Source organism: Carlito syrichta, unplaced genomic scaffold, assembly GCF_000164805.1.
Source record: "Carlito syrichta isolate Samal-C Ts95f unplaced genomic scaffold, Tarsius_syrichta-2.0.1 Scaffold303982, whole genome shotgun sequence".
Taxonomy (NCBI): Eukaryota; Metazoa; Chordata; class Mammalia; order Primates; family Tarsiidae; genus Carlito; species Carlito syrichta.
This window is the reverse complement of record NW_007248078.1, coordinates 401,209-420,342: the sequence shown is the minus strand read 5'-3', so window position 1 is coordinate 420,342 and position 19,134 is coordinate 401,209.

Here is a 19,134-nt window from a genome sequence, read left to right as displayed (position 1 = left end):
GTGGGTGGATGGATGGACAATTTTTCCATCCAAGAAAAAAGTCCATAGTTTTCTTTCCAATTCTAATTGCATATTAGAAAAAAAGGAAACAACAAAAGATACTACCAGACAATTTTAATAGTCTCTTAATAATAAGAGTAAGGAATTCCTTCTCTAGGGAAAAGATCAAAAAGAAATTGGGGAAGAGCTACCCCTAGAGGGAGAGAGAAGCAAAGAGCATATCTTTTTTCCACAGGAAGCTTAAAATATATAGTCAGAACTCATACATATGGTGTGAGGGTGATGACCGAGCATGATGGAGAAAAGTACTGTCCTTGTGCTCATGATGCCATTCTGGGCTACTCAGGAAATTTTGAGTTGATTTCAAGTGTCACTTATCAAATATTTCAGCTTCAACTTTAGCTTATAATAAGACTGTAATAGAGAAATCATTAAAAACCAACATGTCAAATGCTGTTGAGGTCATTTTTTTCAGGCTTTCATAGCATTTATCTGCTACCCAGACCAATTCTAAAGGAGATAAGTAAGTCCTCCCTAAGATGAACCACTACCTTCTCATAAGGTGTTGATGAATTGAGAAAATGTAAAAGACACACACACAATTACCTCTAACATATATTGTCATGTTTCTTTAAGTTTGTAAGAGTAATAAAAGAACCAATGACCCACAGTTTTATTGGAAACACAGTGAAAAACCCAGAGAGTCAAAGAGTCCACATATGTTTGCTACTATTTTATGTATTACTCTGGATTGCTTTCCTTAAAAATTTGAGGAAATTTGTAAGTACATAAAATACAAAACTATGGAGTAAATTTAGGAATTAGATCGATGAGAAAATAATAAAGTGTAACACTCTCTGGTGTACATAGTATCATGACTAGAATGGGTCAAACATTTAGGTCTAAAATTGTTAGCAGAAAAGAGAAAAATTAATCAAGCTTAAGGTAAATTTTATTTAGTTATTCAAGAGAAACCATACTTTTTCTAATACTCACCTGAGAGATATCCTCCTGGGACCCCATAATGATCAATTTTATATGTCAACTTGGCCATGCTACAGTCCACAGCTATTCAATTAAATACTAATTTAGATTTTTCTGTGAAAGCATTTTGTAGATGTGACTAAAGTTCATAATAAATTGGATTCAAGTAAGGAAAATTACCCTAGATAATCTGGGTGGGCCTGATTCAATCATTGAAAAGTCTCAAGAACACAAATGAGCCTTCCCTTGAGAAGAAAATTTCTGTGTATGGACTGCACCTTCAACTAGTACCCAAGCATTCTAGCTTGCCCTCCCTGATTGCCTACCCTGCATATTTAAGATTTTTCTAGTCATCCTCCACAACCACAGGAGCCAAAAACTTGCAGTAAATCTTCTAATATACACCTACTGGCTCTGTTTTTTTGATCCCCAATTGACAAAGATTTTGGTACTTGGAAGTGGCATGCTACTATAATAAATACCTAAAAATGTGGAAATGATTTTGAAATTGCATACTGAGTGGAGGCTAGAAGAATTTTGAGAAGGATAATAGGAAAGAAAACCTAGATTACCTTGACAGACTACTTGTAGAAACATGGATATTGGCACCCCAGCTGATTAGGACTGTGATGTGAGCAGCACCATAGAGAAAAACTTATATTATCTTAGAGAATACTTAAATTATCTTAGGCTGTCAGCAGAAATATGAATGCTAAAAATACTGCCAGTGAGATATCTAAGGAAAATGTTCGTGGAAACTGGAGGAGAGGGTACCCTTGCCATAATAGCTGAAAGCTTAGCTCAGCTATGTCCTGCAGTTATGTGGGAAGTAAAGCTTATAAATGATTAACTTTGATATTTTGCTGAAGACATTTCCAAGAAAAGTGTTGAAGGTATGAATTTTTTTTCTTGCTGTTTATAATAAAAGACAAGAGGAAGAAATACAGTAAAGAAAGAACTGTTGAGAAAAATTATTGCATTACAATCAACACTTGGTTATTTAGAAAATTGCTAGCCTATCTAAGTCACAATACACATTAATATTTGCTGTCAGAAAAGCATGTTTAGGAGAGAAAGCCAAGGATGTGACTGGTCAGACTTTTACCAGTGCCTCCGAAGGATCAAAAGGTTGAGTGTTCAAAGTGACACAGCAAACTGCTAATGTCTGTCCATATTGCCACAGCCCCTAGAGAAGAGCATGGCAAGGGTTCAAGTATCCCTGCACATTCCTGAGCACATCACTGAGAGTCCCCTTGTCTTCCAAGCACTCCCAGTAAGTAGTTTCAGGGAACCCTGGACTTCCCTGCAGACTACACCCAAAGATGTAAATCCCTATTTATTCCCTTTCTTAACAGGCATAGGTTTGAACAATATAGTATCAATGCAGTTATAAGTCTTGTGATTTGCATAACTTTTGCACTGCATGATGTCTTAGGCCTTGTAAACTTCCTTTACTCTAAATGTCACTATCTAAAAGTAAAATGCAGCTGTAACTTAAGTTCTATACAATACTCTGCTGGTCATATGGCTAATGTATAGGTACCGACAACTCTGGACTATAAAAGTGGGCTGCGAGACCTGAAGGATGCGCAGAATTGTTTTAGAAAGACCTCAAGTCTCACTCTGCTCCCTGGATTGGATTCAAACTCAGAAATAGACTTCTTTCTACAGTTCTCTGCCCCTTGATTTACCAGTATCAAGAGTGTGTAGCTGAACATTACTTGGACCATAACAAAAGAGAGAGCTCTCTAAAGAGATTAGGCATGTGTCTCATGGATCTCCTTAGGCATCTCAGAAGAAGCCAGGAATATAGATGGGATTATCCAGAAAGGATCTGTGAAGAAGCCTGTTTTATAATGAAGTGAATTCCTGTGACATACACAGGAGACAAATAAGGTTCTTGAGAATTTTACATCAGCAGAAACATTGCCAGCTTGATCCCAAAGGGATTAAAGAATATGAGATGAAAAATGAAATGAAAGAAGACTGCTAGACTCCTTAAATGATACAGGCAGAAAACAGGCAAATAAAACTACTCAGCTGCAAACATGTGCTACCTGTAATGAAAAAGGAAAAATGACTCTGAGGACAGAGTTATAAGTCATAGAGAAATGTTTCCTGATTTTGAAACCTAATGGAGTTTGTTGTTTTTTTTTTAAGATGTAGGGTACAATTCAGGATTAGGTATACAAGTGGACATCCTACAAGTGAAGTTTGAGCCTCCCTTTGGTCCCCACCTTGTTGGTTTGAGATCAGGTACCCTTATTGATGTTGTGTTCCCCCTACTCCCATCCAGCAGAATTCTGCTACTGCCAATCCCTTTCTTATAGTTTTATGGTAAATGCTCAGGATCCACTTATGAGTGAGAATATGTGGAACTCTGTCTTTTATTTCTGTGATAGATCACTGAGTAGTATTGACTCCAAATCCAATCCAAGTTGCTGCGAAATCCACATTTGTCCTTCTTTAGGCTGCATAATATTCCACTGTGCTTATGTACCACATTTTTTAAATCCAGTCTACTTTTGTTGGGCAGCATAGTTGGTTCCATGTTTTTGCTGTTGTGAATAGTGCTACAATGAACATGCATGTGCAGGTATCTTTTTTATAGAATGATTTGTGTTCCTCCAGGTATATTCCCAATAGGGGGATTGCTGGGTCATATGGAAAGTCAAACTTCTTTTAAAAATTCCCACACTGTTTTTCATAGAGGTTGAACTAATTTGCATTCCCACCAGCAGTGTAGAAGTGATCCCTTTTCTCTGCATTCTTACCAGTTTCTGTTGTTGCTTGTTTTATTAACCATGGCCATTCTTACTGGGGTTATGTGAGAAACCTAATGGAGTTTTTTAAGTTACCTGGGAATAGTGACTCCTTTCATTTTTCTACCTTCTTTTTTTTTTGAATAGGTATGTTCATGCTGGTAATTATGACTGTTCCACCAAAATATTTTGAGAGCAGATAACTTGTTTTCTGGTTTCACACATCCATAAATGGAGAGTCATTTTGCCCCAGGAGAGATTACACCCAGAGCTTCACCCATATGAAATTGAGATCATGAGACTTTGAACTTTTGAGTTGATGAGGTTTAGATGAAACCTTAAACTTGAATTGCAAATGAGTTTGGATTTAGGAAAACTTGGAATGGCATGAATATACTTTGTATGTGGTACAGACACAAATCTTTGGGAACTAAAAGACAAACTGTGTAGAGGAGAATAATGGCTACCCAAAGATGCCCACAACTATTATCCAGAACCTGTGAACAAGTCACCTTATATGGCAAAAGTGATTTTACTGATGGGATTAAAGATCTTGAGATGGAGAGATTATCCTGGATTATCTGGGTAGGCACAATGTAATCACAAGGATCCTTAAAAGGGAAAAGAGAGTGGCAGGAGAGTCAGAGTCAAAGAAAAAGATGTGAAGGTAGAAGCAGAGGTCAGAGAGATACTTGACACTGCACTGCTGACTTTGAATATGAAAGAGAGGCCAAAAGCCAAGGAATGCATATGACCTTCAGAGGCTGGAAAAGACAAGAAAATGGGTTGTCTTTAAGAACCTCCAGAAGAGCCGGGCTCAGTGGCTCAGCCTGTAATCCCGTGCCTTGGGAGGCTGAGGTGAGTGGATTGCCTGAGTCCGCGGGTTCAAGACCCGCTTGGGCAACTTGGTGAGACCTCATCTCTACAATGAATTTAAAAAAATGAGCCAGGTGTGGTAGCGCATGCCTGTAGTTCCAGCTACTTGGAAGGCTGAGGCAGAAGGATCGCCGAAGCCCAGCAGGTAGAAGTTGCGGTGGCCTGGAGCGGCCACTGCACTCCAGTCTGGGTGACAGAGTGAGACTCCAACTCAAAAAAAAAAAAAAGAACCTCCAGAAGAAACGTAGACCTGTTAGCACCTGAGTATAAGCTAATGAGACTGATTTTGGATTTTTGACTTTATACTGTAAGAAAACACATGTATTGTTTTAAACCATTCATTTAATGATAGTTTGTTACAGCAGCAATAGGACTCTAATGTGAGTGATCATTAAAAAATGACTATTTGTTGTATTTGTGTGTATATAAAAGCAAAATTTACTTTCATGCCAAATTTGTACAAATTTGAATTTTAGGTGAGCTTATTATTCTTAACCATTTTGTTAGAAGAATATCTAGTGTTCAGTGAAAATAAACATGACTTCCCAACAGTTCTAAAGGCAAACACTATAATTTACCTATAACTCAAAAATTTTTTGAAATATCTCATTTTAACTTAAGAATCTATATTAATATTTAGTTTTTACTGTAGAATATGTTTTTAATTTAAAAATTAAGATTAAAAATTACTTAGTAACAGAAAAATAACTCTGTCTCTCACATTAATGTGTACAAAGTCATGTATCAATTTTTTAAAAGAGGCTAAATTATTGGAAGAGGCACCTCATGTCAGATTTAGTATGTGGTTTCTTTTCCCCTACTTGAAAACACTACATTTAAAAAACTCATATTTACTAATATGATTAAAAAGAATAACAATGTTTTCACTGCTAAATGTCAAGTCAATCACAAAGAAGTCCAGAATTTGCCAAAAAGGTTGTAATGCAATAGAGCAGCAGTCCTCAACCTGTTTGGTATTAAGGACTGGTTTCATGTAAGGCAATTTTTTTTCCATGAACTGGGGTGAGAGGGAGAGGAGGACTTATTTCAGAATGATTTAAGCATATTACATTTATTGTGTAACTTTATTTCTATTATTATTACATTGTAATATATACTGAAATAATTATACAACTCACCATAATGCAGAATCAGTGGGAGCCCTAAGCTTGTTTTCCTGCAACTAGATGGGAGTGTTGGGAGATAGTGACACCCAAAGTATGTTGCTTATGTCCAGTCTACTCCATAATCTCGTTTGGTTGCTATCACTGCAGAAAACCCTGCTTCACAAAGGTAGGACGTTGAAAGTAGAAGCAGGTTTTTCAGTGCTTTTGTGGCAATCTCGGAATATTCTGCCTTGACCTTAACTCAGAACAGGTGGAGATTTGAAGCTGTCTCAAACATAATTTTAAGGCCACCATCATTTGCAGTCTCAAGCAACAGACAATGCTGATTCACCTGACTTACTTACAAATGGGTCACAGATCCATTCCTTCCCAGTGAGGGGATCTCTTGTGGTTAGGAAGTAATGCGCAAACTCTTTTGAAAGCTGAGATGGATGATCATGCACCAGCTGGGAGAAAGAAGGCCCTGGCTCAGTCGCTTTCAAAATCTCTGCTAATGTTTGAAACATGTCAAAAATTCCTGTGTTCACTCATCACCCCATAATTCCAGTTTGGCTTTGAATGCAGTCACTTTATCTGCCAACTTGAACACAGCTGTCATTCTCCTCTGAAGTGACAGATTGAGTTCATTGAACAGGTTGAATATGTCACACAAGTAACCAAGTTTTGCTCCCATTTTGAGTAACAGAAATGTGCTGCCAGTGGTGACTGTTTTTCTGAAAGAAATCTCTAAATTGGCTCTCATAAGAAACTCTGGCCAGTGATCTACCTTTAGAAAGACATCTCATTCCTGTGTATAATAGAAGACACGCGCTCTGTGTCCATATTCTCAGAGAGCTGCGCGAACAGATGTGAGATAAGGGTAAGTATTTCAATGTGGCTGATTATTTTAATCACATCATACAAAACGCTGTTAAGTTCAGGTGACATGTTTAGGGTAGGAAGCATTTCTCTATAGATGATACAATGTGTAGACTAATATTCAGAAGCCACCTCTTTGAAACCTGAAAGCTGTCCAGTCATGGCAGCCTCTCTGTGTATATCTCAATACAAACCAAGTCAGTTTTCCTGATATGCAATAATACAAAGACTTGGATAGTTCTGCAGCTGTGGTATTGGAGGCAACAAAAGTACACAACATATCCTCATGCACATCCTCCTGAAAAACGTATCACAAAAAAGCATTGTTATTTTGTTGTCAGCATTGGTAGAATCGTCAGCCTGGATTGTGTACCACACTGACTCATTAATCCTCTCTAACAATTGTGCATCGATATCCTCTGCTATTTCATCAGTTTGTCTACTTAAGATGCTAGACAAAAGAGGAAGACATGCCACCTTTTGAACTGCAGCCTCTCCTAAAAGTTCACAACAAAAGTCCTCAGCAGCAGGCAGGATCAACTCTTCATCAAGAGTAAAGGGCTTCTTAGCTTTAGCAATGTGGTTAGCCACTAAAAATGATGCTCAGTGCAGACACATTTGATGAAGTGATGGCCTTCAATAAATGCTTCTGTTCTTCATATTCACATTTTTTTTCTTTTAAAAAACTCCAAAGGCTTATCTTTTAATGCAGGGTGTTTTGTCTCCATGGCAAAGGAGTTTTGATGGTTTCATGGCTTTGTTAGATAGCCGGTTACCACATATTATACAAAGAGGGCTTCAGAGAATGTGAATCACTTGTTACAATGAACTCATAATTTAAGAAGAGCTCTTGGTATTCTCTTCTAAACACAGCTTTCTTTTGTTGGCGGTCTTAGAGTCTTCTGTTGTTTGCTCACTGGGTCTTTTCCCCTTTTCAAAAAAGCTCTCCAGTGACATTTATTTTTTACTCATTTTGGCTAGGGTTAGCTTGTGAGCTTACTAAAATTGTGACTGAGAAAAGTGTGCAATGTGGAAAAGGGGTTTGGATGGAAGTGGTAAATAAGATAATGGGCAGGCCATGCTTGGACTAAAATACATGTTGAATTCTGATTTAAAGCCTGCTGCCAGATGCAGCTGTACAATTGAAGTACATCAACCCACTTACCACTCACTGATAGAGTTTTAATATGAGTCTTCAAGTGACTTATTATGACCTCTGTGCAGTCAAACCTCACTGCTAATGTAAATCAGTATTTGCAGCCTCTCTCCAGTGCCAGCATCACCACCTCAGCTCCACCTCAGATCATCGGACAGGAGATTCTCATAAAGATTGCACAACCGAGATCCCTCGTATGCACAGTTTACAATAGGGTTCGCACTCCTATGAGAATTTAATGCTGCCGCTGATCTGATAGAAGGTAGAGCTCAGGCAGTAATGTGAGTGATGGGGAGCAGCTGTAAATACAGATGAAGCTTCACTTGCTTGCCTCTTGCTGTAGACTTTCGTTCCTAACAGTCCACAGCTGTAGCCTGAGGGGTTGGGGACCACTGCAATGGAGAGCTAGTAAGTGTTTAACAACAACTCTAAAATTAAAGAGAAAAAAGCTCTAACTTACACTATTTGCCAATTTCCATGATTTAAATACTCCCACAATGCCCTATTGTGGACTGTTTTCTGGTGATGTCAACCATCTTGCAGAAATTTTAGAGAACTTTACAATTGAGTCCTGTAAGCCAGAAAAAAGTCCCAGCAAAACATTGTTGTATAGCACATAGCTTTTTTGTTACCAGTAGTGGAAGTTTTGATATCTACATCTATTAATGAGTCAGATCACTTAGGTCTACTGAAAATACTTCTATCTCAGAAAAAGAAAACTCCATGCAATGACATTTTTACTGAAGATGAATATTTGTGTTATTTCACTAATGCCTTATTTTTCAACATACGAAAAATGAGCTGTCTTTTTTTTTTTGAATGACTACTTGGTTCTGGACATACAATTTTATATTTCATTAGCGCCATTAATTCTCACTGATGCTCCAGGATCTCAGATAACTCATAGCTCTCATAATTTACTGTCCACATCTAACTCTCAAATTGATGCAGCTTTTTTTGTCCTGCAAGTTGGTGAGCCAGACCCCAGGGATGTTGCAGTTCTCAGAGCTGCACTGCCAGCCTGAGAGATACATGGTGGCTGAGGACACCACAGCGTCCGGATAGGGGAATGTGGTAGCACCCAGAACTCAGGGATGCCGACAGCTGTGGAATCCTAAGGAGTGTTACAGCTTTCTTAGTTCGGAGGTCAATGAGCCAGCCCCTGAGAAGTGTTCACAGCTCTTCTGGTTTGGCAGGCCAGCTATCCAATCCAAGAAGTATTCACAGTTCTAAGAAGTGCTCATAGCTCTGCCAGTTCAGCAGGCTGGGGAGACAGCCTAAAGAAGTGTTACAGCTCCATTGGCTAGGTGGGCTGGCAAGACAGACCCCCAAGGAGTGTAGAAGCTCTCTCAACTCAGGAGGTCCAGCTCCTTCAGTCCAGCATGTGCTGCTCTTCTAGCTCAGCAGTTCTGGGTTCTTGTATCACTCCCACGGACACCACAGAGTGAGTAGGAAGTTAATAGGAAACAGAAAAGCACCCCGTGATGCCACTGTAGTCAGGGGTTTATATGGTCTTGAGACTGTGCTGATTGGTTGGTGGCAGCACCAATCAGAGAGGCATCATGGTGTGAGATTGAAATACACCAATCAGCAGAGGGTTGAAAAGGACCAATCAAGAAGAAGCCTGTGCAAAAGGGGCAGTTCACAGACCTGGAAGTAGGTGTTCTCACTCCAGTTCTTGGGACTTACAGCAAAAGTTTTTATGGGCACCTACCCTAATCAGTCTGCCTGTCTGGCTTCTTCCTTTCTCCTCTCTCAAAATCTCTTTCATGGTTACATAAAAATACTATCTTCACAATTGTTGGTTGAATGCTTCAGTCACATTGAACTAATGCTGTAGTAGATTCACTCATTTTAGCCATTTAGACTTTGTCATAATGTTTCTTTTTTATTGGAAAAAATAAGATGTAAATTTTGACAAGGTGCTTCTACAGTATAGAAAGCAAGCCTTCCACATTACTTCTTTCACCATAAAGTTGCCCACAAAGTTAAGCATTCAAGTAATTATTTTTCTTTAAAAATATGGTGGACCAATATATTAATTAATAGTATAATTTTTTATCCTTCCCACCCACTCTTAGCCATGGCTCACCATGAAAAGATCAGGAGGCAGATTGTTGGAGGTGGGGTGTATGTACTTGCCAAGTGATGAGGTGAATATTGGTGTATTCAGAGTCCCTAGTGCATCTTTTTCTTTTACAAGGGGTACCCTTCAAAAATGGAATTATCATTTGGAGGGTAGGCCCCTTATAGTACAGGCTTCTCCCACTAGGTAAGTGTTCCAGGAATCCATAGGCATCAGTGTACCAGCTAGCATAGTTGTACGAGATTGTGTTGCAGAAAAAATGTCCCAAGGTGTGTCAAACAGGTGACTGGTTCTTCCACCATGACTTGCCCACACCACACTGAGTGTTCAGTAGTTTTTGGCCAAAAACGACATGATCCCCATACCCCACCCTTCCTATTTACCTGATTTTACTCCAAGCAACATTTTTTGGTTTCCCCAGATGAAAAACGTCCTCAAAGGTAAACCAATATGGAAGAGATGAAACAAAAAATGGCAGAAGCACTAAAAAGCATTCAAATCCACAAGTTCAAAAACTGTTTTGAGTAGTGGGAAAAAAACATCTCAATAGGTGTATTGCATCAAACAGAGAGCACTTTGAAGATGACTGAAGGTTAAACGTGTGAGAATAAATACACAATTTTTTATAAATAAATTCTGGGTTATTTGGGTCCCCCTTCATCTAAAAGTGGCCTATCCATGCACATGTCTGGACAGTTTTTATCAAAATTCCCTTACTGAAATTGTATTTATCCATAAAACATTTTGCAAAATACCCTCTCTTCAGAGACATTGTTATAAATATAGCAAACACAGTCAAAATTTTAAAATAAGTCAAGCTATTATTATCTGTGCTTTTATCCAACCAAGTGAGCTTCTGCCTCTCCATCAGTGTTGAAAGCACAGGCTGAACACGTTTGAATTGATTGTGCTTCATAAGGGAATATTTTTTTTTTAGCTTGGCTGTCTGGTTTTGATCCAAAGTTGATTCATCCATTTCTATTCCACAGTAAATTCTACCACAGGAGTGTCACCTTTCAAGGTGAAGCTGAGACTGACCACAAAAATTTTAAAAATACTTTCATTTTACTGTTTTGGACTTTTAATGATACACTTTCTAGCCGAGATGATTTTCTTTTTGAAAGATATTCCTTCAACATTTTCATGATTTTAATATGTCACTGCAAAAGTAATAGACACACATATTTGTCACTAAAGGTTTTTGTTTTGTTTTTTGTTCTGAATAAGACATCCAGGACTTAGAATTGCCTGTGTTTTCAGGATAATAATCCCACATTTAAATTTTTATCTTGAAAAAAATTTTTAATGAATCTAGGTCTCACTTTGTCACCCAGGCTGGAGTGCAGTGGCATGATCATGGCTCACCGCAACTTTGACCTGCTGGGCTCAGGCTATACTCCCTCCCCAGCCTCCTGAGTAGCTGGGACTACAGGCACACACCATCATGCCTGCCTGATTTTTTTTTTTTAACATTTTTGTAGATATTAGATCTCACTATGTTGTCCAGGGCTCAAGCAATCCTCCCACCTCAGCCTCCCAAAGTGCCAGGATTACAGGCATGAGCCACTGTGCCAGACCTAAATTTTAAAATATATTATACTTTTCTTTGTATGATACTTTTATTCTGTAGTTACAGTTGGCCTGATGCTAACGCATATTTATCATTCTCAAGCTCATTATGAGGAATTTTAGGAACAATTCCAGGTCTGTTTCACCCTTGCTGATTTCCAATTATTGTGAATTTTCTCCCATTATCTTTTAAAAAAATGTTATTCTTCAAAGCATTTGTTTCTCATAACTAAATGCTGTTACCAATTGGAAATTTCATTTTAAACAATATACTTCAAGAAAGAGCATGAAGAATGACTTTCAAACCCTTTAAAACCACAGCGCACACACACACACAGATACAGAATTTGGAATACAACTATACCAATCAGGAGTCAACCATAAGCCGAGAACCTTCATGAGAACCTGTGATGAGAACCTTCAACACAGTAGCACACGTGTGTGCAAAATGTTTGCTTACAGTTGCAGCAAGAAGTTGAACTAATTTGCAGGAATCAATGTTTTAGTGTATAATCAAAAACTTAAAACACTTGACTTGCAAGGAGAAAAACTTTGATTTCAGAAAAATAGTGGAGATCATCTCTTTATGCTCCTTTGGTCTCACAGTCAGTGAGGGTGGCTCAGGTTTCCATAACTCAGGCTACTGTGGCTCAACTGCAGAGCCTGTCCTAGGCACCCCCCCTGCAGCTGCTCACTCTCTTGTGTCATTTGTCTTCTCTCTAGGTTATCAAAGAAACTAGCAACCAGATAGGTTGAAAAGGAATTTTGCTATTTTTACTTACAATGAAACCACTTTACAAATATTTACACATATTTGGTTATACTTTGGATTACTTGGTACTATCCAGTGAAGAAATCAGGGTAAAAATAGTTTTGTCATAACCAGAGCATCCCATTTCAAACCTTCAGAAAACTTGCCAGAATAACACAATAAACATGAATATGCCCTTGACCTACATCATTGTTTCTCAACCTTTTTTTCAATAATGCCCTCATAAGAAGTCTTTCAAGACACTTTTGCCTAATTGCCAACCCTCCCAGTAAAATTTTAATATTACAGATATACTATGTGTCTATTTGTGTACTCTACGTATACTTAAATTCTATATGTTGAATGAGTATGTTTTTGGCCTTTTAAGAACAAATTCCCACCCTCCTGGAGGTGATACTGCAGTTGAGAATTAATGACTTTGTTACACCACTTGTTAATGATTTTCTGTGTTATTCTCCTCTATTATTAATTTTTATATATGCACACAGATACATATATACACACATGCACACACATACATTAATATATGTATCTGTATGTACAAGGAGGACCTAAATAGCCTGGAATTTATTTATTAAAAAATTGTGTATTTATTCTCACATGTTCAATGTCAGTCACCTTCAAAGTACTCTCTATTTGATGCAATACATCAATCAAGATGCTTTTTCCATTACTCAATAGTTTTTGAGTTCATCAGTTTTGATGCCTTTTAGTGCTTCTGTCATTTTTTGTTTCACCTCTTCCACAGCAGCAAAACATTTCCTTTTGAGGTCATTTTTCATCTAGGGAAACAAAATTAAAAAGTCATACGAGGCAAGATCTGGTGAATAGAAAAGGTGGGGCAAAAGGGTCATGCTATTTTTGGTCAAAAACTGCTGAACACTCAGCCCAGTGTGGGCAGGTGTGCTTGCAAATCACCCATCATGAAATGGGCAAATATGTCGAAAGAATCTCCAAAAAAAATTCACTGAAGCTGAACGCAGTCTCTCACAACAACACTAGCTGGTACACTGACACTGCTGGGTTCCTAGAACACTTACCTAGCAGGGGAACCCTGTATCACAAGGGGCCCATCCTCTAAAAAAAACCCACCTCGGATTTTTTGGGGTCCTGTCTTGTATATATGCACACATATATGTACATACATACACATTTAGTATTAGTTAAATAATTACATTTACCAAATACATCGTTTTGTAATTAATGCATTTAATTATTTAATTTTTCAAGAAAAATTGGCACTCCAAGAAGAAGTGCCAAATACATTTTGAAGTTTATGAGCTAGGGACAACCCCGTTCATGACTCAACCTGTTCCATCAAACTCGACTCTAAATACACTATCAAATTTTAAGCAAGGAACATCTATGGTGAATCCTTCAATATGAATTAGTTGCAAATGATACATCTATAAAATTGAATGATCAGACCTTTTGTACAGATACTACCATAAATGATTATTTTAGTTTTACAGTGGTTGATCTGCACACATTATTTTTGGCCAAAATTAATCAGCATAGCTTGCTTACAGTCAGTAAGTTGCCTGAGGTCTAAAAAGCTTGAGTTTGTTTGTTTGTTTTAATAACTAAGGTGAGATAAATGGGTTTTCCAGATGTGAAATTTGATCTGGGGTTTAAATGAAGTCACTCCCCAGAGTCCTAACCATGGATAGTTAGGGTGAAAGTCTCACTGCTGGTTCTGACAGTCAAGCCCTAATCCTCCTCTAAGAATCTATTTGAGCTTTATAGAGAGGATAAGGAATTGATGGCATTCAGATTGATAAGATCTTTAGTGGTTTCTTCTAAAATCCATTTTAAAACAGATTTGTTTTAAGAGATTTTTGTTTTAAGAAATATTTTCATATTAAAACATGTTTAAATGTACTGCCATATATTGAAAGATATTTTCTTTTCTTTTCTTTTTTTGAGTTGAATCTCGCTCTGTTACCCAGGCTGGAGGGCAGTGGCACGCTTATGACCACCATAGCCTCGACCTGCTAGGCTCAGGCAATCCTTCCAACTCAACCTTCCAAGTAGCTGGAACTACAAGCATGTGCCACCATGCCCGGCTAGTTTTTCTTGATTTATTGGAGAGATGAGGTTTCGCCAAATTGTCCAGGCTGGTCTTGAACTTGTGGGCTTAGGCAATCCTCTCCCCTTGACCTCCCAAAGTGTTGTGATTATAGGTGTGAGCCACCACGCCCATCCTACCTATTCCCTTTTCTAATAACTATAGGTAGGGATACGTTAAATCGTATATTCTCCAAAGGAAGGTATACGTTTTATGCAGGAACAAAATGATGACAGGAAGATAATGCTTCCCAGCTCTGAAGCTCAGAAGCAGTCCCCTTAAATGACAGAGTTGAGAATGACCAACTCACTCAACTTCTGAGAGCAAAGTGTGCATTAGGTTATTAAAACCAGAGAAGAGAAAGAGGGGTGGGGACAGGAAAATTTTTGCCTTTTAAACATCGTATATATTTACAGAACACAAAGTGATATTGATACATGTATGCAATGTGCAATGATCAAATCAGAGTAATTAGCATATTCATAACATAAACATTGATCATTTCTTTGTATTATGAACATTCAAAATGCTCTCTTCTAGATTTCTGAAAATATACACTAAATTATTGTTAACGATTTTTGACCTCTAGTACTATCAAACAAGAGAACTTTCTTCTCCTATCTAGCTATAACTTTGTATCTATTAACCACTTATCCTCCCCTCCCCCGTTCTTTCTATTCTCTAATAATCACTGTTCTCCTATTTCTATAAACTCAGTTTTCTTTAGCTACCACATATGAGTGAGAATATGTAGAATTCATTTTTGTGAGCCTGACTTATTTCACTTAACATTGTCTTCCAGCTTCATTCATGATGTCAGAAATGACAAGATTTCATTGTTTCAATGGGTGAAGAGTATTCCATTGCGTATATGTGCCACATTTTCTTTATCCTTCTTCTGTTGATGAACATTGAGGCTGATTTCACATCTTGGCCTTTTTGAATAGTGTTGCAAGAAACATGGGAGTATAAGTTTCTCTTCAATTTGCTAATTTCCTTTCCTTTGAACAAGTACCCAATAGTGGGATTGGTAGGTCATATGGAACTTCTATTACATTTTTTTTTTAAATAATAGTAAATTAATATTAAAATATGCAAAACCTCACTCACAGCAACATAAATATAAATTAAAACTACATGAAGATACAATTTTTACTATCAGACCAAAAAAATGTAAAAGTCTTGGAAGAAAACATTAAGAACAACATAAAACATTATATTGGCAGGTACATATGGTAATAGGTATTCTCATACCTTACTCAGCAGGGATGTAAATCAGTACCCCTAGTGTAGGACAATTTGGTAACAACAATCAAACAAAAGTAAAGCACACACATATGCGTAAAGTGTAGAATTCACCACCTGGAAATTATTATTCAGATATATATGCACATGTCCACAAAATGTGCAAATATATATACATATTTATATTTTAAATGTATATTTTAAAAATTATAACATATAATATATATTTTTTTGAGTTGCAGAATTTTGTCATGGTAAAAATAGCCATGAACAAAATGTTCATTAATAAGGTGCTGAATAAATTATAAACAAGCAATATAATGGAATGCTATTAGTTATTAAAATAAAAGGCAGCACTACATGTATGATTGTAGGTCTGTAAGACACATAGTTTTAAAACAAAGTGAAATGCTGAAGAAAGTTATCTGTGCAGAGTGTGATTATAATTATGTAAGGTTATATAGACATAGACTATTTCGAGAAAGACCCAGATAAACAGGTAACAAGGTGGTCTTTCAAGAGGGAAGCTAAAAGCCAAGTGGGGAAGACAGATTTACTTTTCACTGTATATGCCCTTATGCCTATTGAATTTTCTACTACATGTATGTAATGCTTATTCAAAAATAAACATATATGAGTAAGTTTATAAAGAAACAGAAATCGACACATTGAAAGTATAATCTTTGGTGGTCAAATGAACCACCCTCCAAAAAGGTAATCAAACACAGGGACTGGTAAACTTCTTTCTGTAGATCCAGAAAAAAAAGTTTATGACTTTGTAGGTCATAGATCTCAGTTATAACTACCCAAATCTTCCAAAGTAGTCAAGCAAAAATAACCACAGACAATACATAAACAAAGGAATGTGGCTGTGTTTCCATATAGTTTTACAACAACAGGCATTGGGCTAGATTTGGCCTGTAGGCCTAGCTGCTAGCCCCTTCATTTAACTTACTGTGGTCATTGTTATGGATGAGATTTTGTTTCTCTATACAAGTCTATAATTCCTAGTTAGTAAACTGTGAGAGATAATAGTAAAGATCTCACAAACATAAATAAAAAATCTTCAATGGCAAATTATATAACAAGCATAAAATACTTGTTATAAATCACAAAATCATATCTGTTAAATATGATGTGAGTGAAGTTTTTTTTCCAAGAAATCTATAGATGCCACATATTTAAAATGCTGAATAAACTTAATAGAGAGTATAGAAAAGAACAATAAACTCTTACTTTTTTATTGCAGCACATATTGTAATTTAAGGACCCTGTTGAAAGCTAATTGCACTAAGCTAATAAAAATATTGCATCTCAACATAGTAAATATTGACAAATAAAATGAGAAAAATTTAAGAAACTATAAAATATATCCACTCTTACCACAAACCCTAATGAAGTATATTGAACAGATAATAAAAGTTCTAAGTAAATAATAAAATATAATGGCTTGGTTTTAATAACTTGTAAGCTACAAGTACTTCCAGTGATAATGTTTTTATCATCACTAAACACAGTGTTCTTGTTTATTAGTTAGTTTTGCTTAGTCATGATTTCAATGATTTTTGTTTCCTTGTACACTAAAACCATTGTCAAGGATTTTTGTGCATCTCAATTGACAAGAGAAACATTGTTTACTTTGATTTGCTTCTCTTGCAAGTTTTCAGTGTGCATTTAAACAAGTTATCAGCATTCAAGGTTATCTGTGAGTATCATGAAAACTCTTAAAACTTATCAGAAACTTAATAATGGAGAAAATATCAAACGGTAGGAAGAAAGTGTTCAAATTTTAATAGGAACTCAAGAAATTATGTATTATTTTTATGGAATAATTAGTAAGTATGTAAAGGTGTCCACCAAAAGTTTATATCAAAAGACATACCTTAAAAAAATGTTGAGCCGGGCTCGGTTGCTCAGCCTGTAATCCTGCGCCTTTGGGAGGCTGAGGTGAGTGGATTGCCTGAGCCCACAGGTTCGAGACCCGCCTGGGCAACTTGGGAAGACCTCATCTCTACAATAAATCAAAACTTAGCTGGGTGTGGTAGCGCGGACCTGTAGTTCTAGTTACTTGGAAGGCTGAGGCAGAAGGATCACCAGAGCCCAGCAAGTTGAAGCTGCGGTGGCCAGGAGCAGCACTGCACTCCAGTCTGGGTGACAGAGTGAGACTCCAACTCAAAAAAAAAAAAAAAAATGTTGAAACAGTGAAGGAAAAAGTTTAACAAGATGATGTTAAGGTAACTAAATAACTAAAACTATCATGTCAAATTTCTAGATGGACAAAGTGAAAGCAAGAAACCACTCAGGTTAAAGTAAATTCAACCATATTGTTCAAAAGATAGTTTCTAAAAAAATAGTCTGTCATTACAGAGGTCCCAAATGCTTTCATTTGCAGCATTGTCACTTGGTCAATGAAAGATGACAGATAACACCTGTGGTGTGGACACATGCAATCTCACATGAAAACAGACCTGCAGTGGCTTGTTTCACTTTAATCTCTTGCCCTGCAATTGGTGGTGAAGATCAAGTCACCTTTTTTGACTGCACACTTTCAGCATCATAGTCCCATTTAACATAACGATAGTGCTTCAGCAGAAGGCAGCCAGATCATGGAGTCTCTGTATTTCCTTACACTAAAGACTTTTCTAAACACTTTTAGAATTATGTGTGCTTGAAATCAAGAAACGGTATGTCTCAAATTATGAAAACATACCAGTTATAATAAACTTCTGTGAGATTTGACAAGTTACATCTTTCAAGTAACTCACCTTGAGGCTCCAGCAGGACTTCAAGGTCTTCATATTTGTAATTTGAAAACATATCACTTGCATTGCTTTCTATATCCTTCTGGTAATAAGAGGATAAAAGCCAAGTCTCTTCTTCAGCCTGAACTTAAAATTCCAGGTAGTTTGACTCTTCCCAAAGCAAAAACTTTTTATCAGAACATTAGCATAAATATTAATAATGTATTTTCCATACTAAAAGGTACAGAAAACAAAGCACCAAACCTTGAATAAAACACTTAAAAAATAGTTCAATTGATTTGATCACATAAAAGTTAAAAAATATATATATGTCACCAATTGCTAACTCTGTGGCTCTCAGCTCTAGCCCAGAAATTCCAGGCTCCCTCCTCCACCCCAAGCAGCCAGTGGCACAACAAATGCAGTGCCCAGCCATATCACTGGTTGCCAGTGCCTGACGCCAGACGCACACCATCGCCTGCCATAGTGGATCATCTGTGGACCCGGACGAGTGGAGAGAAAGGACTAGTCGAGAGAAAGAATTGGTGAAAGAGGAGCCACCCACTGCAGCCATTTTCTAGGCAGAGATTTGCATTGCTCCACCCATCTCCAAGCAGCATCCAACTTGTTTCTTTTTTTTTTTTTTTGAGTTAGAGTCTCACTCTGTCACCCAGACTGGAGTGCAGTGGCTACTCCTAGCCACCATAGCCTCGACCGGCTGGGCTCCAATAATTCTTCCGCCTCAGTCTTCCAAGTAGCTGGAACTACAGGCGTGTGCTACCATGCCCGGCTCATTTTGATTTATTGTAGAGATGAGGTCTTGCCAAGTTGCCCAGGTGGGTCTCGAACCCGCAGGCTCAGGCAATCCACTCACCTCAGCCTCCCAAGGT